The sequence below is a fragment of the Lemur catta genome, chromosome 18, assembly GCF_020740605.2.
Source record: "Lemur catta isolate mLemCat1 chromosome 18, mLemCat1.pri, whole genome shotgun sequence".
Taxonomy (NCBI): domain Eukaryota; kingdom Metazoa; phylum Chordata; class Mammalia; order Primates; family Lemuridae; genus Lemur; species Lemur catta.
The window spans coordinates 30,532,413-30,553,175 of NC_059145.1; the positions used below are offsets into that span (position 1 = coordinate 30,532,413).

The window sequence follows — 20,763 nt, forward strand, 5'->3', positions numbered from 1 at the left end:
GTCAAAGGATAAATGTGTATCTAATTTTGCTAGATATTGACAAACTCCCATCTATAGCATTTATACATGTCACTTTGTATTTACATCAGAAGTATATGAGAATTTCTATTTCCCCAAGACTGGCCAATATACTATGTCATCATACTTAAAGATTTTCCTGTCAGATAGGTGAGGAATGGTATCTCAGTATTCTTTTAATTTGCCTTTCTCTTATTACAAGCAAATTCCAGTGTACTTTTACATGGTTAAGATCCACTTGTATTTCTTTATTGAACTGATCAGTTCATATTTCTAACTCATTTTTCTGTACGATTGTTGGCCCTTTTTTCTAATTTTTGAAGCTCTTGATATATTGGAGACTTTTGTCTCTAGTGCAACTTAAAATTCCTTTTCCCAGTTCATTTTTGGAATCTTTATCCCACAGATCTGCAGCACAATCACAGGTATCCATGTTTTCCCTTATTGCCTCTGGATTTTAAATCATCGTTAGAGAAGTTTTCCCCGTTTCTAGGTTATTGAGATAACATATTACTATGTTTTCTTTTAGTCCTTATTTTCAGTTTTTATAGTTAAATATTTGATCCATTTGGAATTTTTGCTGGTTTAAAGTCTAAGGAATGGATCTGATTTTATCTGTCTTCACGTGACTATGGGCTTGTCCTAGCAGTGCCTATCATAACTCCATTTTCCCTGCAATGATTTAAGGATGCCATGTTTATCATGTACTATTCTATATTCAGTTGGGTTTATCTTCTTCCTGTTTGTTTTATAACAATACAGGAGACTTAGTTGTGCCTATTTTTAAAGAGTGAAGGAACTTCCTCAAAAGCCCCATCTAACGCACTTTCCCTTACTTTCCTTATTGGTTGAAATCGGGTCACATGCCTTTCCTAAACTACTCCCTGGCAAAGGGACTGGAATTCTGCTCCTGGCTCAGTGAAACCCGTGGCTTTGGGGAATGGGTGGATTACCTGGATGAAATCAAGGGCAGGAAGGTAAGAGAGATGGTGGGAGGGACAGGTTGGGAGGCGTGTCACGTAACAATGCATTTGTGATCATTTTTGGACCATAAGCTCCTCCAGATGACAGAGTTTCAGTGCATCTTCACCTCCCTAGCCACTAGCACAGCACCTAGACACATTACAGGTGTGCACAAACTTGATGCAGAACACTGGGTTGGCTTTTACAACTACTAACTGTGGCTATATAATAAACCAAGTTTTTGGTTTTTCACTATTTAACTGTAGTATGGCTGAAGTAACATATTAAAAATACATTAATCACTAGGTTCATAAGCCCTAAATAAGTTGGGTAAATGTTTTAGCATTTGTTTTTTAAGTCCCGTTTTAAATTTTGAATGCTCTATATAGAATACCTTTATTCTGAGAATTTCAGTATATCTGATACACATTCTTTCTCTCTGTGTTCAAGTAGATAGAAAGCAATAGATTGTTTGTTTCCTTAAAAGCAAAATCAGTGTGTTCTCTGTCACCCCAATGCCACCTAGCTCTGTACCTGAAGTGTTGCGGATTTTCTCTTAATATTTATCAAATGAATAAATGAATGATATCTCCATTTTACTGCTAGCCATGGAAACTTAGAGCTAAATGGCTCTCTAATGTCAGCCAGCTAAAAAAAGAAAAAAAAAATCTAAAACTTTTGCCCACACAGTAATCCATTGCCTACCCTAGTGATTATATTCTTTTATAAAAAATCATAGACTCATACTATTGAAGTAACCAAGCTTTTGTGGCAAACAATAACCAATACTTTCAAAAGAGGATTATTTCTTAGCAGAGATTGAAATACATATGTCATATATAAAAGAATGAGCTGATTCTTAACACATGACTAATACAGAAAAAGAGCTAAATGTAATTTTAAAACACTCACCGCATTGGCCTTTGTCTTAATTTCTCTTCTCATAATGTGGGCATTTAGGATTTTCAATTTCTCAAAGTTTGACTTTTATACAATGCTTAAAAGTCAACATCTAATTTCTGAAAATGAGTTTACAGTTTGAGGGAGGTGATTTCAGAGGACACATTGCTCACCTCAGACTTGGCAAAGGATTAAGAAAATTTGTCAAGTTCTGAAAGCCTGTATCTTTTAATAAGCTTCTCCAATAAAAATGTGATTAAAATGTTCCATGAGGTTAAAGTTTTGCCTGTGGCAGTTTGAATTTCCTCAGCTTAACACATCATAAGTATGACATGTCACACTTGCCTTTGTCAGCAATTCTTGTACACAGATTAAGTGTAAACACTTTTAAAAGGACAGATTAAAATGTATCCTAATACTGGAAGAACCACTAGTAATAGGGCAGTGGTAAAGCATTTCTAATAAAAACATGACTGCCAAGTACTCACCGGATCCGGTTGGTGGCCTCAGTGTTTGTTGGTCATCTGTGTACTTGTCCAATGCAGTTTGCCCTCACTAGTGCCTCACTGTTCCCAGGGTGAGGTGGAGCATGCCTGTAATCCCAGCACTTTGAGAGGCCGAGGAAGGAGAATCACTTGAGGCCAGGAGTTCAAGGCTTCAGTGAGTTATGATTGTGTCTTTGTGCTCCAGCCTGGGTAACATAGTGAGACCCTGTCTCTAAAATAAATAAATAAATTTCACACAGAAAATTTAAAATTTGTCTGCAAAAAGAATGTGGCCTCTGTTCTAAGAAGACATTGCCTCTGCCATATCCTTACCACCAATATCTTGAGTTTTCATATTTTGTATGCCTATACATTTTTTTACATATTCTCCAGGCAATGCCCCAAAACATTACATCAGAAGACCTTTTTGTAGGGATAGGGACATTGAGGAGAACTTACATATGGATTCCATAGATTTTTGACCTTTTCTAAAGTGTCATATGGTTATACTGATTTTTTCCATTCTCTTTTCTTTCTGGATGTTTATTGGTAGAGACACATACCCACACACTCTGCCCAGTTGTCTAATATACTCAGAATAACACTGACGGCTGAGGAGTAAATCTGGCCTTCCTAGGTGTGTTCTGAGATTTTTTTTAAAATAGTTTCTCATTTTTCCCGTGTCTCTACAGCTCATAGCCCACTAATTGTGTATGTGTATGCACACGTGTTTTTTGGCACACACAAGTATTCTTTTGAGGTGGGTCTCATGGGGGGGATTCTATTCTTCCTCTTTACTGAAGTAAGAGTCTCAGTGAAACAATGAAAATATAAGTGGAATTAAACTACAGCAGTAATTGCAAATGAAGTGAACAGTAAAAGGTACAGTTGACTCCAAATTAAATTAACAAAAGTATACGCTGTGAGGGTTTTTAAAGTGCAACTTCTTTTTATTATTATACATACGTACACACACACATTCAGTAGAGCACTCTATTGAAACTTAGACCATCCACTTAGAAATGCTTACTGAGTCGACATTTTCCTTAAACAGGATATTTTAGTGATAGAATTGCCTACCTGTTCTGCATTCTTTTCAAGAATTATGCTAATCATGCAAGGGGTCCTGCATTGTGTGATTCATAAATTCATCTTTCTGCAGTCCTTGCCTCTTTTATGCCTTAGAGAGCTTAGCTATAATGGATTAGGTTTAATTCTTACAGTCTTGTGTTGTTTTTTTGGCATGTTAAGTCAAAACAAAAGAAAAAAGATTGTGCTTTTGGCAATAAATCATGGCCTGCTGGGAAAGTCAACATTTACCCACATTTGCTAGGCGGCCATTAAGAAACTCCAATAACTCTGGAGTCTGAAAGAGGTCTGTTACCTTGGAAGCTTAGATGCACAGAACTTACCTAGGGCATGTTGGATTGTGGCTTTCATATCGTAAGCTCTGGATCTTAGAAGCAAGAATAGAGAAATACTGTGCCCTCTTGATTTTAACAACAGCAAGAAAAAGAAATCCAAATTATTGAAGAATCATTTACTTGGACTCATTTTTAAGTATTACTTTAAAGATATAAAATAAGTTTTAAAAATACAATTTCACCAAATGTGCATCAATCTGATCACAAAATAAATGTATACTGTATTTATTCATATATGTGTGTGTATATATATATTTCTGAACTTCTCAACTTTTGGTCCTTTGTCCCCCTGTTTCACTTGGTACTACCTAGCCCATTCTCATTCCCATCACTCACTCCATGCACCACGATCTATCCTACCTCTTCCTGGCTCGCTCAGATAATCTTCCCCAGGTAACAATCTCCTTTTGAACTTCCTAGCTCCTGTGCTCAAATATTGCGATCTAGGTGGTCGTATGCTTCAGCTGGTCACTTCTGGCTGTGAACAACTTTGACCTTTTAACCCCAGTGTTAGATAAAAGTTATTACTGTATATTTATGGCAAGCTGCAAAAACACTTGGGAAGTCTGGGGCTATGATTATGCTTCCATATTTTCAACATGTAATATATTAAGGCATATATGCCTGTATAGCTGGAGGAATCCTTTTAGTCATTGCTTTACAAAAATGGAGCCCTGCTCATTCTTTTCTGTTTCATAATTATTTGTGGAAGTCCCTTCAACAAAGGCCACTCTAAAAATCTAAGTCATTTTTTTTCGAGTGGCTATAACATAATTTCATAATTCTTCACTGGTTGGTGAGAGTTTTATTTGTGTCCAGCCAGTTTGTTTTGTCACTACAAGAAAAGCTCATATATTTTTTTTTTATTTCAAAATATTAAGGGAGTACAAATGTTTTGTCACATGGATAGTTCTTGTAATGCTTGAGTCAGAACTGTTAGTGTGCCTATCACCCGAATAGTGTTCATTGCACGCATTAGGTAGGTTTTTGCCCCTCCCCTACTACCCCCTCCCACCCACTTGATTTTCCATGACTTTTATTTATCTTTGTGCCCATGTGTGCCCACCAGTTAGTTCCAATTTATTAGAGAGTACCTGTGGTGTTTGTTTTTTCCATTCTTTAGATATTTCACTTAAAATAATGGTTTCCAGTTCTATCCAAATTAGTGCAAAAGGCATTAATTCATTTTGTGTAGCTAAGTAGTACTCCATGATATACATATACCACATTTTGTTAATCCACTCATGAATTGATGGACATTTCAGTTGATGCTACATCTTTGCAATTATATATTGTGCTGCAGTAAACATTTGAATATAGGTGTGGTTTTGGTAAAATGACTTCTTTTCCCTTGGGCAGAAACCCAGTAGTGGGACTGCTGGATTGAATAGTTGGTCTACATTTGGTACTTTGAGAAATCTCCATACTATTTTCCACAGATGTTGTACTAATTTGAAGTCCCCTCAAAAATCTATAAGGATTCCTATCTCTCTGCATAAACAGCAGAATCTGTTGTTTTTGGACTTCTTAATAAGAGCCATTGTGACAGAAGTAAGGTGATATTTCATTGTGGTTTTAATTTACATTGCCCTGATGATCAGTGATATTGAGCATGTTTTCATGTTTCTTGACCCTTTGTATTCTTTTGAAAAACCTCTGTTCATGTCTTTTGCCCATTTTTTAATGTTTTTTTTTTCTTGCTGATTTGAGTTCTTTGTAGATTCTAGATATTATCCCTTTATGGAATGTATGATTTGTGTGCATTTTCTCCTATTTTTAAGTTGTCCGTTTTCTCTTCTGAGTATTTCCTTTGCTATGCAGAAGCTCTGTAATCAAGTTCAATTTATTTATTTTTGTTGTTGTTATCAATGCCTTTGGGGTCTTAGTCATAAATTCTTTGCCTAGGCCAATATCTAGAAGAGTTTTTCCAATATTTTCTTCTGGAATTTTTATGGTTTTGCACCTTACATTTAAGTCATTTATCCATCTTGAATTAATTTTTGTATATGGTGAGAGTTATGGGTCCTATTTCATTCTTCTACATGTGGCTATCCAATTTTCCCAGCACCGTTTATTGAATAGGGCTTTTTTCCATAGTGTATTTTATATTCTCTGTCGGACATCAGTTGGTTGTTGGTAGATGGTTTCATATCTGGGTTCTCTGCTCTGCTTCACTGGTCTATGTCTCTGTTTTTATTCCAATACTGTGCTGTTTTTGTTGCTTTTGCCTTGTAGTATAAAGTCTGGTAATATGATGCCTCAAGATTTTTTTTTTTTGCTTAAGATTGTTTTGGCTGTTCAGGATCTTTTCTGGTTCCAAATAAAACAAAGAATTATTTTGTTCTACATCTGTGAGTATGACATTAGTATTTTGATGGCAAATGGATTGAATCTGTAAATCATTTTAGGCAGTATGGACATTTTAACAATGTTGATTCCAGTAATCTATGTGCATTATTTGTTTTTCCATTTGTTTGTGTCATCTGCAGTATCTTTCCTCAGTGTTTTGTAGTTCTCCTTATAGATATCTTTTACCTCCTCAGTTAAGTATTTTGCCAGGTAGTTTATTTTCTTTGTAGCTATTATGAAACGTACTGAGTCTTTGACTGATTCTTACCTTGACTGTTACTGGTATAGACAAATGCTACTGATTTTCTAACCTGAGACTTTCCTAAATTTATCTGTCTCTTGGTGGAGCCTTTGGGGTTTTCTAAATATAAGATCATACTGTCAGTAAAAAGCAATAATTTGACCTCTTTCCTGACTTGGATACTATTTATTTCTCTCTCTTCTCTGATACCTCTGGCTAGGAATTCCAGCAGTATGTTAAATAGAAATGGTGACATTGGGCACCCTTGTTTTGTTCTTTTTCATAGGGGGAATACTTTCAGCTTTTCCCCATTCAGTGTGATATTGACTGTGGGTTTGTCATATATGGATTTTATAATTTTGAGATATGTTGCCTCTATGCCTAGTTTGTAGAGGGTTTTTATCATGAAAGGGTACAGGATTTTATTGAATGTTTTTACTACATCTATTGAGATGATGATATAATCATTGTTTTCATGACTGTTCATATGGTGAATCACATTTATTTATTTACATATATTGAACCATCCTTGCATCCCTGGGATGAAGCCAACATGGTCATGGTGGATGTGCTATTGAATTTGATTTGCTAGTATTTTATTGAGGATTTTTGCATCTATATTCATAGGAGATAATGGTTTGTGGTTTTCTCTTTTTGTTGTGTCCTTTCCTGACTGTGGTATGAAGATGGTCCTGGCTTCATAGAATGGGTTGAGGAGGATTCTCTCCATCTTGATGTTATAGAGCAATTTCTGTAATAAGGGTATCAGCTCTTCTTTGTCAGTCTGGTAGAATTCAGCTGTCAATCCATCTGGTGCACGGGATTTTTTTTTTTTTGTTGGAAGATGTTTCAGCATTGCTTTGATCTTGCTGATCATTATTGGCCTGGTCAGGAGTTCTCTTTCTTCCTGAATGAGTTCTGGGAGGTTGTATGTTTCCTTCCAGGAGTTTGTTCATTTCCTCTGTTTTCAAATTTATGTGCGTAGAGATTTTTGCAATATTCACAAATGATGTTTTGTATTTCTGTGGCATCAATTGTAATATCTCCTTTTTCATTTCTGATTGAGCTTATTTTGGTCCTCTCTCTTCTCTTCCTGGTTAATCTAGCAAGAGGTCTACCAATTTTATTTTTTTCAAAGAATCAGGTTTTTGTTTTTTGATCCACTGTATCATTTTTTTATTTTCCATTTTATTTAGTTCTGCTATGACCTTTGTTAATTATTTTCTTCTACTGGCTTTGGGCTTGGTTTGCTCTTCTCTTTCTAGTTCCTTGAGATGTGACAGTAGGTTGTTAATTTGTGATCATTTTGTCATTTTGATGTGGACATGTAAGGCTACAAATTTTCCCCTTAGCAATGCTTTTGCTGAATCCCATAGATTTTGATAGTTTGTGTGCCCTTTGTCATACAGTTCAAGGAATGTTTCAGTTTACATCTTAATTTTATTCTTGACCCGGTGATCATTCACTGATAGGTTGTTTAATATCTGTGACTTTGTGTAGGTTTGAGTGTTTGTCTTGAAATTGATTTCTAGCTTCTATCCCACTGTGGTCTGAGAATATACAGGTTATGATTTCATTTTCTTTAATTAGTTGAGGCATATCTTATGGCCTAAGATATCATCAGTCTTGGAAAATTGTCCCATGTTCTATTGACAGGAATATATATTCAGTAGTTTGGGGATAGAATGTTATGTAAATGTCTTTTAGGTCCATTTGTTTTAGAACCCCATTTAAGTCCAGTGTTTGTTTGTTTATTTTCTGATTTGATGATTCGTCCAGGTCTGACAGTGGGGTGTTGAAGTCCCCTGCAATTGTGATGTTACTATTTATTTCTTTGCCTAGCTCTAGTAGAATTTGCTTTATGTATCTGGAAGTTCCTGTGTATGCACATACGTATTTAGGATTGTTGTATCTTCTTGTTAAATTGCACCCTCTACCATTATATAACGAGCCTCTTTGTCCTTCTTTACCATTGTTGATACAAAGTCAATTTTATCTGATATGAGAATGGCTATACCTTCTTTATTTTGGTTTTCATTTGTATTGAATATTTTTTTCCATTCTTTCTTGTTGAGTCTGTTTCCTTGTGGTTTACATGTGTTTACTAGAGACAGAAGATACTTGGGTGGTGTTTTTCATCCATTCAGCCAGCCTGTGTCTTTTGAGTGGACCATTCAAACTGTTAATGTTGAGTGATGGAATTGATACGTGGGATGCTCTTCTGTTCATCAGGTTAGGTAGCACCTTATTGCTTTGTTTTCCATCTTGTGCTATTATTTTATACAAGTTGTGAGCTTTATGTGTCTTGGGTTTTTGAAGTTTTCTTGTTTGTTTATTTTGGTGATTTTTACACTGGTACGTATCTGTTGTGCTGATTTATGTATAATACAGTTCTGAGTATTTCTTGCATGGCAGGTCTTTTCATTTCCTCAGTGTTTGATTGTCTAGAAAAGACTTAATTTCTCCATCAATTGTGAAACTTAGTTTGGAAAGATAAAAAATTCTAGGCTGGCAGTTGTTCTGTTTAGGAAGATTGAAGATAGGGCCCCAATCCCTTCTGGCTTGTAAGAAGTCTGCAGTTAGCTTGATGGGTTTTCCTTTATATGTTAGTTGTTGCTTTCATCTTGGTGCTTAGCAAATTTTCTTCATTTTGACTGTGGCCAGGTTGATTACTATGTGTTTTGGAGATGGCTTATGTGCTATGAATCTTCCTGGTATTCAATGACCATCTTGTATACGGATGTCTGAATCTCTGACAGTGCCAGGGAAGTTTTCCTCAGTAGTTCCCATGAGTAGATTTTTCATGTTTTTAGCTCTTCTACTCCCTCGGGATACTTACAATTTATATGTTAGTTCACCTTGCATTATCCTATATGTCTCTCAGTGATTGCTTTTTCTTTTTTATTCTCTTCTCTGCCTCTTTGAATGACTCCATTAACTCAATAGCCTTGTCTTCAAGCTCTGAGATTCTTTCTTCTCCTTGGTTTACTGTTGTTGAAGCATCCTGCTGTGTTTTGAAATTCTCTAAATGAGTCTTTCATTTCTTTAAGTTCTATGGTATCTTTTCTTTTGCTGTCTAGCTCTTTAGTGACTTATTCATTATTTCCTGAATAATTTTTGGCTTCTTTTTGTTGATTTTCAACATTCTGGGGGAGTGAGCTTTCCTTTCCAGAAATGCTCCCCAAGCTCTTTCTGTCCAAATGTGTTTCAGCAGTGGTAGGGTGGCTGGCCAACTTGATGCCTGTAGGTGGGGCTTGGATGGGGCACAGGCTCCCTGTGGGGAATGGAAGGGGAATCCTTCTGAGGCAATAGCTGGTACTTAATCACCACACCTTTCTGGGGCTGTCTGTCCTTGTTCCTGATCTGTCTGATCCTTGTGAGAAAACTGGCCAGCAAAGGCACCTTTTTGGCTGCAAGACTTGTTATGTGTCACCTCTTTAAAGTCATTGAAGGGATGGCCCTGGGTAGGCTCTGCCTACCCTTGTAGTTCTGTGTTGTGATGACTTGAGGACATGAGGGGTTCTTCAGAGCCAGTGATATCTATTTTATGCCTATGCCCCAGTTTCTTCTCTAGGAACTTCCCGCTGTCTGTCATAATTTTCCAAGGTTCAGTAGTCTCAGTGACAGCAGCTCTACTTTTACCTAGGCCTCTGTTCTGCACAGATGGTGATAAGGTGCTGCCCTTTTCCAGAGAAATTTCTTGTCCATTGCCTTTTATTCTAGGTTTAGAAAGCCATTGCCAAAAGTGATTCATTGGTTTCCTGAAATGATTTTCAGAAGGAGGCTGTCCCTTCAGTGACAGGGTTAGGGAAGATTTGCTCCCAAGTGGCTCCTCTAATGTCTTTTCTTGAGCAGGGTGATTCTTCCTACTGAGTTAGGATGTCTGCAAACCTGCATTCTCTCTGCCAGTATCTCCTGCTTTGGGTCCCAGAGGGATCACTCTCTATGCAGCTTGTGAGAAATTCTCCTCCTGGTACTTCCTCAAGACATGCTTAGGGACCCAGAGGTCCAGCCACTGCTCCATTCTTATCCCTCTGTCCTCCAAGTGGACATACAGCACCTGGGGAGCTGCCAGGTTCCCACTGGAGATGCCCTGAGTGAGTCACTGAGGCCTTGGAAGTCAAGTTATCTGAGGCAAGGGACATGTCAGTGGGACAGCTTTGAGCTTGGCTGTGCTTCCTGTTCTGCAATTTAAACTTTAATTCACTCAATGTCTGATTTTTAAGATCTGATGATTTAGGATTTGGGGGAACTGATAGTCTTGGTGAGGAACTTTCAGTGCTCAAGGTAGTTTCTGCTTTACTCATATTCACCTTTATAGCTGGGGAGCTTTCCAACTCGCCGGTTGTCAGGCTGTTACTAGATTGTGATTGAAGAGCACAGAGCTCCTCTGCCTTGAATATCTCCCTGGACATGTTGGGAGTGGAAAGATGTTCTGAGTTCTTCATCCTTTTCCGCTAAAGCCTTTCTACTCTATCACTGGAACTCATTTTCTTATTCAATGGCTCATGTCCAGCCCCAGCTTCCCTTGTGGGCAGCTTTGGGCTACATTTATTGGCTAGTACAACATGTTTCTGACTCACTTTATCTATGCTGCTGTGAAATAGGGGCAGAAAAGTCTGTCTGCCTTTCTCAATTATCTGGGTGTTCTCTATAAGCTCCTGGTTAGTATCAGAGAGTGATTGTCTTAGGGCTCCCTGCCCTCCTTTGCCCACATGTGAGAGTAAACCGAATTTGATGTCCCTGCCTTTCTTCATGAAAACCTTTAGAGCTTCTACTAAGTGACTTGGAGATCCCATCTTAGGAGTTTGTTGTTTCCATCTTTTCTTTCAGGCTGTGTCCCTGATGCTTCCAAACATCCTGCTTAAGTGGAAGCATTTCTGAGCATCTCTCTTGGAAGCTTCCAGATTGATTCAAATCAAAATTCTCTAGATTCTTGTTGCTCTGACCTTTAAACAAAGAAATCCAGGAAAGACTACAATGGACTGGGAGTCAGATGTCTCAGGAATTTTTCTCTGAGGATTTAGCAGTGTACCAATACCGTGTTGTTTTAGTTAGTATAGCTTTGTAGTAGTTTGAAGTCTGGTAATGTGGTTCCTTCAGATTTGTTCTTTTTGCTTATGATTGCTTTGGATATTCAGGATCTTTTCTGCTTCCAAATGAAGTGTACAATTACGTTTTCTGGATCTGTGAAATATGATGGTATTTGATGGGGCTTATGTTGAATCTGTAAATCACATTGGGAAGTACGGACATTTTAACAATGTTGATTCTACCAATCCATGAGCATGTTTTTCCATTTTTCTGTGTCATCTTCAATTTCTTCTCAGTGTTTCTTAGGTCTCTTTATGGAGATCTTTTACCTCCTTGGTTAAGTGTATTTCTAAGTATTTTATTTTATTTTTAGCTATTGCAAATGGTATTGAGCCTTTAAATTGACTCTGTTTGACTGATAACGGTATGTAGAAATGCTACTGATTTGTGTACATTGATTTTGTAATCTGCGACTTTGCTGAATTTATTTATCTGTCCAGGAGTCTCGTGGTGGAGTTTTTGGGGTTTTCTAGACACAAGATCATATTGTCAGTGAGAAGTGATAGTTTGATCTCCTCTTTCCTAACTTGGATACCCTTTATTTCTTTCTCTTGTCTGATTGCTCTGGGTAGAACTTCTAGCACTGTGTTAAAAAGAAGTGGTGACAGTGGGAACCCTTGTCTTGTTCCTGGTCTTAGGAGAAATGCTTTCAACTTTTCCTTCTTCAGTAGGATGACTGTGGGTTTTTCATGTATGGTTTTTATAATTTTGAGATATGTTGCTTCTGTGCCTAGTTTTTGAGGGTTTTTTATCATGGAAGGGTGCTGGATTTTGTCCAGTGCTTTTTCTACATCTGTTGAGATGATCATATGGTCTTTGTTTTTGCTTCTGTTTATGTGGTAAATCACATGTATTGATTTACATATATTGAACTATCCCTGTATCCCAGAGATGAAGCCCACTTAGTCATGGTGGATTATTTTTTTGATGTGCTATTGAATTTGATTTGCTAGTATTTTATTGAGGATTTTTGCATCTGTATTCATAAGGCATATTGATATATAGCTTTCTTTTTTTGTTGTGTCCTTTATCAGCTTTGGTATCAAGGTACGATATTCCTTCATAGAATGAATTGGGGAGGATTGTTTTCTCCTCAGTGTTATGGAATAATTATTGCAACATGGATACCAACTCTGCCTTGTAGGTCTGTCTGGTAGAATTTGGCTATGAATCCACCATGCCTGGGGCTTTTTTTGGTCAGATTTTTTTTATTACTGCTTCAATCTCACTGCTCATTAGTGGTCTGTTCAAGAGTTGTATTTCTTCCTGATCAAGTTATGGGAGGTAGTGTGTTTCCAGGAATTTGTATATTTCCTCTACATTTTTGAGTTTGTGTGCATACAGATTTTCATAGTATTCATGGATGAGGTTTTCTGTTTCTGTAGTATGAGTTGTAATATCTCCTTTTTCATTTCTGATTGAGTTTATTTGGGTCCTTTCTCTTCTATTCCTGGTTAATCTAGTAAGAGGTCTATCAGTTTTGTTTATCATTCCAAATAACCAACTTTCTGTTTTGTTGATCCTTTATATTTTCCATTTCATTTTGTTCTGCTCCTATCTTTGTTAATTATTTTTCCTCTGTTGCTTTGGGTTTGGTTTGGTATTTCTCTTCTAGTTTCTTGAAATGTGACATTAGGTTGTTAATTTGTGATTTTTTTTTGTCCTTTTGATGTGGATGTTTAAGGCTGTGAACTTTCCCTTAACAATGCTTTCACTGAGTCCCATAGATTTTGATAGTTTGTGTCCCCTTTGTCTTCTAGTTGAAGGAATTTTTTGATTTTCATCTTTATTTCATTCTTGAACCATTTATCATTCAGCATCAGGTTGTTAAATTTCCATGACTTTGTGCAGATTTGAGTGTTTCTCTTGGAATTGATTGCTAGTTTTTCTTCCACTGTGGGTTGAGAAGATAAAGGTTCTGATTTTAATTTTTTTGAATTACTTGAGACATGTCTTGTAGCTTAAGATATGATCAGCCTTGTATACTGTCCCATGTGCTGCTGAGAAGAATGTATATCAGTAGTTTTGGGGTAGCATGTTCTGTAAATGTCTGTTAGCTTCATTTGTTTTAGAATCCTATTTAACTCCAGTGTTTGTTTATTTTCTGCTTTGCTGATTCTGACAGAGTGGTGTTGAAATCTCTGGCAATTATGATTCTACTATTTATTTATTTCCTTAGCTCTAGTAGCATTTGCTTTATGTATCTGTGAGCTCCTGTGTTAGGTGAATATGTATTTCTTATTATAATTTCTTCTTTATGAATTGTTGCCTTTACCATTATATTGTGATCATTTTTGGCTTTCTTTACCATTGTTGACTTAAAGTTACTCTATCTGATATGAGAATGACTATACCTACCTCTTTTGGTTTTTGTTTGCATGCAATATTTTTTTTCCATCCTTTCATGTTAAGTCTGTGTGTGTCCTTATGGTTTAGATGTGTTTGCTGGAGACAGCAGATTCTTGTCTGGTGTTTTTTCATCCATTCAGCTAGCCTATGTCTTTCAGCATAGCATTTAGGCTGTTAACATTGAGTGATAGACTTGATATTTGAGATGCTCTTCTGTTCATCAGCTTGGGTAGTACCTAATTGCTTTGTTTTCCCTCTTGTGCTATTGTTTTATAGGAGTTAGGAGCTTTAGCTCTTTTTAGTGACTTTACACTGGTGGGTATCTATTGTGCTGATTCGTGTGTAATTCAGTTCTGACTTTTTCCTGTAAGTCAGGTCTTTTCATGACAAATTGCCTCAGTGTTTGCTTGTCTGGAAGATACTTAATTTCTCCATCAGTTGTGAAACTTAGTTTGTCAGGATACAAAATTCTAGGCTGGCAGTTTTTCTGTTTAGGAAGATTGAAGATGGGGCCCCAATCCCTTCTGGCTTGTGAGGTTTACACTGAGAAGTATACAGTTAGCCTGATAGGTTTTCATTTTTAGTTTAGTTGTTGCTTTTGTCTTACTGCTTGTAGAATTTTCTCCTTCATTTTGACTTTGGCCAGATTGATTACAATGTGTTTTGGAGATGCCTTATGTGCTGTGAATCCCCTCTGTGTTCTCTGGCCATCTTGTATCTGAATGTCTGACTCTCTGGCAATACCAGGGAAATTTACTGAATAGTTTCCTTGAATAGATTTTCCATGCTTTTATTAATAGCTCTTTCTTCTTCTCCCTCAGGGATACTTATAATTCCTATGTTAGTTCACTTCATATAATACCATATCTCTCTCAGTGATTTCTCATTCTTTTTAATTTTCTTCTCTTTTTGAATGACCGAGTTAACTGAGCACCTTGTCTTCAAGCTCTGAGATTCTTTCCTCTCCTGCGTTTAGTCTGTTGTTGAAGCATCCTGCTGTGTTATGAAATTTGCTAGATGACTCTTTCATTTCTTTAAGTTCTATGATATCTTTTCTTTTGTTGTCTAGCTCTTTAGTGACATTTTCATTAATTTCCTGAAAATTTTTTTGGCTTCTTTTTGTTGATTTTCAACTTTCTCTTCAATTCCATTTACTTTATTTTCCATCCATATTCTGAGTTCCATTTATGTCATTTGGGTAATTTTCTTTTTGCTGGAGTCTGCTACTGTAGCTCCATTGTGATCCTTGGGTATGCTGTACTATTTTGTTTTTTCGTATTGCCTTGGTTCTTTTGCTGGTTTCTTCTCATCTTCATCCTTTTCCTTGAGCTCTAGAGTAATAGGTTTGCAGGGCACCTGATCTCCTTTGCTGGAAATTCTCCTGCTAAATAAGAGCAAGGGAGTTCCCTGATGGCCCTTTTTTCCTACTTTGTAATGTTGACACAGCAGGGGAGGAGCATGCGCATTAAACGCCCATAGTGTATCTGTTCTGTCTTGTTCACCTGTGATTGTCACAGTTCAAGCCAGGGCTGGATGATCTTCATGCACGGTAGTGGGTTGTTCCTCAGTCATTGTTTGAATTTTGAATTAGGGTCTGGATGTATCCCTATTCATGAAGGCTGTTGTGGGAGGTTGCTCTGCCCAGGGTCACCCCTGGAGGTGATCATGGCAGCTGAATGAGTCTATTTAAGCAGTGGTTATAGGTGACTGGGCTGTGGGCATATGCTCATACCAGGTCCAGAAGTAATGGTTGCTCAAGGCTGGGTGGTCCCTGGTATAACACTGGACCTTGGGTGGTTACAACCATCCAGTCGTGGTGGTGGAGACTCAGGAGTGGGGTTTTGGGGCCCAGGAACAACTCTGCAATCTTGGGTGTAGTGTTGCAGGACCAACATGGGCCCTAGAATGACAGGAGCAGAGCCTCAGGCTTGGGCACAGCAAAAGCCTTAAAGCTGGATGTGGGTATTATGGAGGCAGAGCTGCACAGATGCGGGGGCTGTTCCTCCAGAACAGAGACTGCTGATACGCAATTCTGCACACAGGGGTTTGTCACAGCAACCCAGGGACCATAGAGGTGGGCCAGGGCTACTAGCTAGTTGACGTGCTCCCCTCCCAGCTAGGTCCTGCTGAAGCTGTCACCAAAGGCTTCCCAGGTGTTGCCTGTGTCATCTGAGGTTCCTTCTCTGGTCAGATCCCATTCTGGAGGGGAAGGGTGCCCAGTCCCCAGTCATAGGACATGGCGAGGGGGAGCATCTGCCCTGTCTGCTCACTTCCCAGCCTGGCAGTCGTGATGCAAAGGCTACTGCTGGAAAGCTGAGTCCTGAGCAGACCTGGTGGCAGGCACCCGAGTGTTCAGGATGGCATCATCTGCAGAGACCTGAGATTGGCTGCCACCAGATCTCTGCTGTGCCTGTTCTCCAATGCAATGTCTCCGCCCAGACTCTGAGCCGCTCCCTGAAGTATCCATTAGTTTTTGAGGATGTCCCTTCACAGCTGGAGCAACCTGCAACTTTTACTCCTCTCCTTAAAAGGGGAACCCCTGAGGGCTTCCTCTGTTCTGCTATCTTCTCCTGTCCCCAGCAGTGTGAATGATATTGGGACACCCAGCTTCATCTCTGAGAGGATAGGTGGTGCTTGTGAGTATCAGCCATGCTGTGTTTGACTGAGTCAGTAGGTGCTCTAAAAGGCTGTACAAGTTGTTCTCACTGTCAGAAATTGGTGCCTGAAGGAAAGAGCCAGCTCTATTGTTGTTCAGCAGGGATCCAAGGTCAGCTGCCAGCCTGCTGGGGAAGGGGCCAATGGGAAGGGGCTGAAACAGCCTCACCAATCTGGAAACCCTGCTTTAGGGAGAGGGGCTGTCTGGGATTCACATACTGGCTATTGGGAGTATGTTTTGCTCTTTTCCCTCTTCCCTGTCTCTTAAGTCTCTTTTGTTTAGTGGCAAATGGAAGACTGAATGCACTGAGCTTACCAGCAATGGCACCACGGGTTGGTAACTTTCTTGCCTGAGGTCCCACCCCAGGCTAATACTGTGGCTTTTCTATGAGCAGTGGGTTGCTCCACCTGTGTGCTGAAGCTCAGATCCACACTACACTCTCCTGTCAGTTCTTCCCAGGTGGGCTCCATTGCCTCCCACGTTTAGTTCTCAAATCTCCCCTCTGTACCTCCAAGCAACCTGATTGAGTCCTGGGGGGCAGGATCCGGCCTGCATGCCTGTCCCCAGGATCCCCAAGTTGAATCCCTGACTGTGCCAGGGAGAAGCATGCTGTTCCTGAATTTTCCATGGAGTACTGAAGCAGGTTTAATGCCCTTCTGCTTTCAGGGTAAGCCCTTTATTGGGGAGTGCCAGTGCGTGGCTCTACGGAGTGCCAGCGGGCCAGGAGCTCCCAGAGCAAGCACCCCTAGGTCCACTGCAGGTCCTCAAGGGAAAAAATCTGGACACTACTCTCTGTGGAAACCTCAGTGTTGTGGGCACACCAGCAGTGGGGAGACAGCCACATCTGAGAGTATCATTTCAGTCATCCCTCTTGGCTGCAGTGGGGCAGGGTAGGAAAAGAATCTGAATGGAGGAGAGCCGGCACTCTAGCCTTCCTCATTCATCCCTCTCCCTGAGTAGAATATCCAAGCTCTGGGATCACAGAAATTCTCTGGGGCCCCCCGCTGTCTGGGTAAGCTTTGGGAGCTGTCTGTGAGGGAACTGAATGAATACTGAAGAACTGGAGCTCCCTGGGGCAGGAAAAGAAACAGTAGGTGTGGGTAAGTAGTATGGTGCCCACTGTCTCGGCTCTGGACCATGGTAAGAGGGGTGACCCTGAAGGGGCTGGAAGCCCAATGCTTTTTATTGAAGAAGCTCCCGTTATAGCAGTGGCAGCAGCCCTTGGGCTCGTGCAGGTGACAAAGCTCTCCAGCAGCTCAGAGGCCCACTTATTACTGGAGGTGTGAAGGAAGGAAGAATGAAACTCCCATCTAGCTTCTGTGCCTGGCTCAGAGCTTCTCCTGGGTTGATCTCTGCCAATATCTTTTTTACTCCTGTTCTGCTCTGCAACTCCTTCCTCTGAAATCTCTGGTGGGCTCTGGCTCTTTTCCCCCCGAGCTACGCCTGAGCTGTGTCCCCCCCCACCCCCCTTTCTTTATCTGAAACATTTCCTTCCCTCTGGGACAACCTGGCAGCCAACGTCTCTAGTCAGCCATCTTCCCTCTACCCTGCCCTATAATTTGTTTTTAATGGGATAGATTGTCAGAATTACTGGATTTAAGAAAATGTACTGTTTAATATCTTGTAGATATTGCCAGACTGTATTTCAGAACACATTGAAAAGAACATTTTGATCCACCACATAGCAGAATACCCATTTTTCTAAATCCTCACATGGAGTAGTTACTTCCCCTTATTTTCATTTTTGTTGTTAGCCCAGTAGGTCTAAATGACATCTCATTGTTTTGTCCACTTAAGATTTCCTGACTTCTAGTGAGTTTATCTTTTTGTTCATGTTGGCATTTTATAATTGTGTTGCTTTAAAAATGCTTCTTAATTTCTTTGCCCATTTCTTTTATTTTAGTTTTCTTGGTCTCCTTCTTGTCTATTTGGTTTTTTTTTTTTTTTTTTTTTTTTTTTTTTTTGAGACAGAGTCTCACTGTGTTGCCCAGGCTAGAGTGAGTGCCATGGTGTCAGCCTAGCTCACAGCAACCTCAAACTCCTGGGCTTAACCGATCCTACTGCCTCAGCCTCCCGAGTAGCTGGGACTACAGGCATGTGCCACTATGCCTGGCTAATTTTTTTTCTATGTGTATTTTAGTTGGCCAGATAATTTCTTTCTATTTTTAGTAGAGACGGAGTCTCGCTCTTGCTGGTCTCGAACTCCTGACCTCGAGTGATCCATCCGCCTCGGCCTCCCAGAGTGCTAGGGTTACAGGCATGAGCCACCACGCCTGCCCCCCTTCTTGTCTATTTGTAAGATTGCTTTATCTTTTTTCCATATTATCTCTGTCATCTCTCTTGTAATTTTTTTTATAAATCAAAGATTTTGATAGTTATTTGCTGTTCATGCCAGTATGTACATATGTCTCTGTATTTCTTGAAGATCAGTTCAAATGGACGGACCTAGGTTAAATAGGTGATGGTCATAATATAGCTGCAGAGAGCTGTGCATCTAAAGACAAAAATACATCACTGAAATCTTAGAGTTGTCAGAACTATTAGTTGTAAGGAAGAGCTTTCAATGATTGAAAACTCTTGGTGTGATATGGGGGGACAGGGTTATCTCAGGTGCTTTAACTATTTTTTAAAAGAAACATTCTTGTCTCCTAGAGGTGAATATTGGTGACTTATATGCCTTTGTTGAGTTGAAGGATATGAATTTTGTTAGCATTCTTATTGGCCTCCAAGTGGAGGTTTTTCCAAGTTCTTGGTGATTGTTGGGGAAAGAATTTCAGGCCACACCATGTAAGCCAAGCAAGCGACAACTTTTTATTGAAAGCAAAAGTGCATTTCAGGAAAGAGAGTGAGCAAGCTTGAAAGAGAGCAGCTGTACTGCAAGGAAGTAGTTGCAGATCTTTTGTAGCTTTACTAATTGAGGAGAGGAATATTCAAGGCCAGAGCTTGGCTTTCACTAAGAGTTTGGGTAGTAGTTCCTACAGTTGGGTTCCCTCTCATGTTCATACTTTATGTGTTTGTTTCAGAATTGTCATCATGATTTCAAGAGTGGAGAAATTTAAAAACCACAACATAAATGACATTATAATTAGCCTAAATTTCTGCAAGCGACAGAGATAGCTTGACAAGCCAGTTGAAGCTGGTTCTTGCCTGCGGTTCTCAGCCTCATTTCTTTAAGCTTGTTTACTTTAACTCCTGCACCCAATCTTCAAGCCCCTGCAGTCAGCCCTATCTCCTAGTTTCCTATTCTAACATTGTGACAATTTTTTCTGACAGAAAACTATTCAGTGATGATGAAACCTTTCATTACACAATGCCTGAATTTCTCCAGTTACTTTTGGAATCTCACTTTTAAATGCATGTTAAGTATATGGGTTTCTTTATTATTTGGGGGTTATCATTTTCTTTTAGCTTTGTCTTTTTGAAATAAGTCTAGATTCACAGAATTTGCAAAAAATGTACCAGGAAATCCCATGCACACTCCATGTGGCCCCCCACATGATAGGATTTTGCATAACTATAATGACTATAGTATGATATCAAAACCGAGAAATTGATACTGATACAGTCCACAGAGCTTATTCAGATTTCACCAATTTTACAGGTACTCATCTGTGCATGTGCATATGTGTGTAGTTCTTTTAGGGTTTTTTTTTTTAACTCTAGTACATGAAACAAAGTCTTCTATCACTCAAATTCTAAGCTCCACATTCATAAATGAAAGTAGATAAAACTGAGGTCTGGGAAAAAGTGTGGCGTTGAAGTGGTTTTCTGACTGATGCTGTGAAGTGCCACTCTGTGTGTAACCTGAAAAAATATCTATAAAGATGCCTCAGGTTGTTATGGCTCCACATAGGCCCGCATGAAGGCAGAGCATACATAAAATGTCCTCTTGGGATGCCACAGAGTTAGCCTTCTGATGAGAAAGGGAGCTCAGCACTTCGGCATTTGCTAGTAGGGACCATCTCTTATTTAAGTATAAATAAATAATGTGTGCTGTGGGAAGATATGTTCTCCTGACTACAGTGACACCTGCTGAGATTGTTTGGATTGTAATTTTAGAGCAGCCTTTTCTGGAATTAATTGCATATCCACAATCAGGGAACCATAGCTACTCTTTACCAGTAATGTCTTATGTACAACTGTGAACAAGGAAATTAGTGCCAACTAGTGTCTGACCACACGTGGAGACGAACAATGTGTGCTTGGGCAGCAGCACTGCCCTTCCCTTTATAAATTATCTTAGAGGCTCTCCAGAGGGACTTTAAAGGAGTCAGAAAAAGTGAA

The 20,763-nt window shown here is 39.3% G+C and overlaps 1 long non-coding RNA gene across 1 annotated transcript in view; it reads left to right on the forward strand.

Annotated features, from left to right (window-relative positions):
* The first annotated feature begins 953 nt into the window (after positions 1-953).
* LOC123623645 overlaps positions 954-20,763 on the forward strand; it is a 197,043-nt gene continuing 177,233 nt past the window's right edge. Inside the window, exon 1 of the long non-coding RNA XR_006729955.1 lies at positions 954-995. This is a non-coding gene — a long non-coding RNA (uncharacterized LOC123623645). The remainder of the gene's footprint in view (positions 996-20,763) is intronic.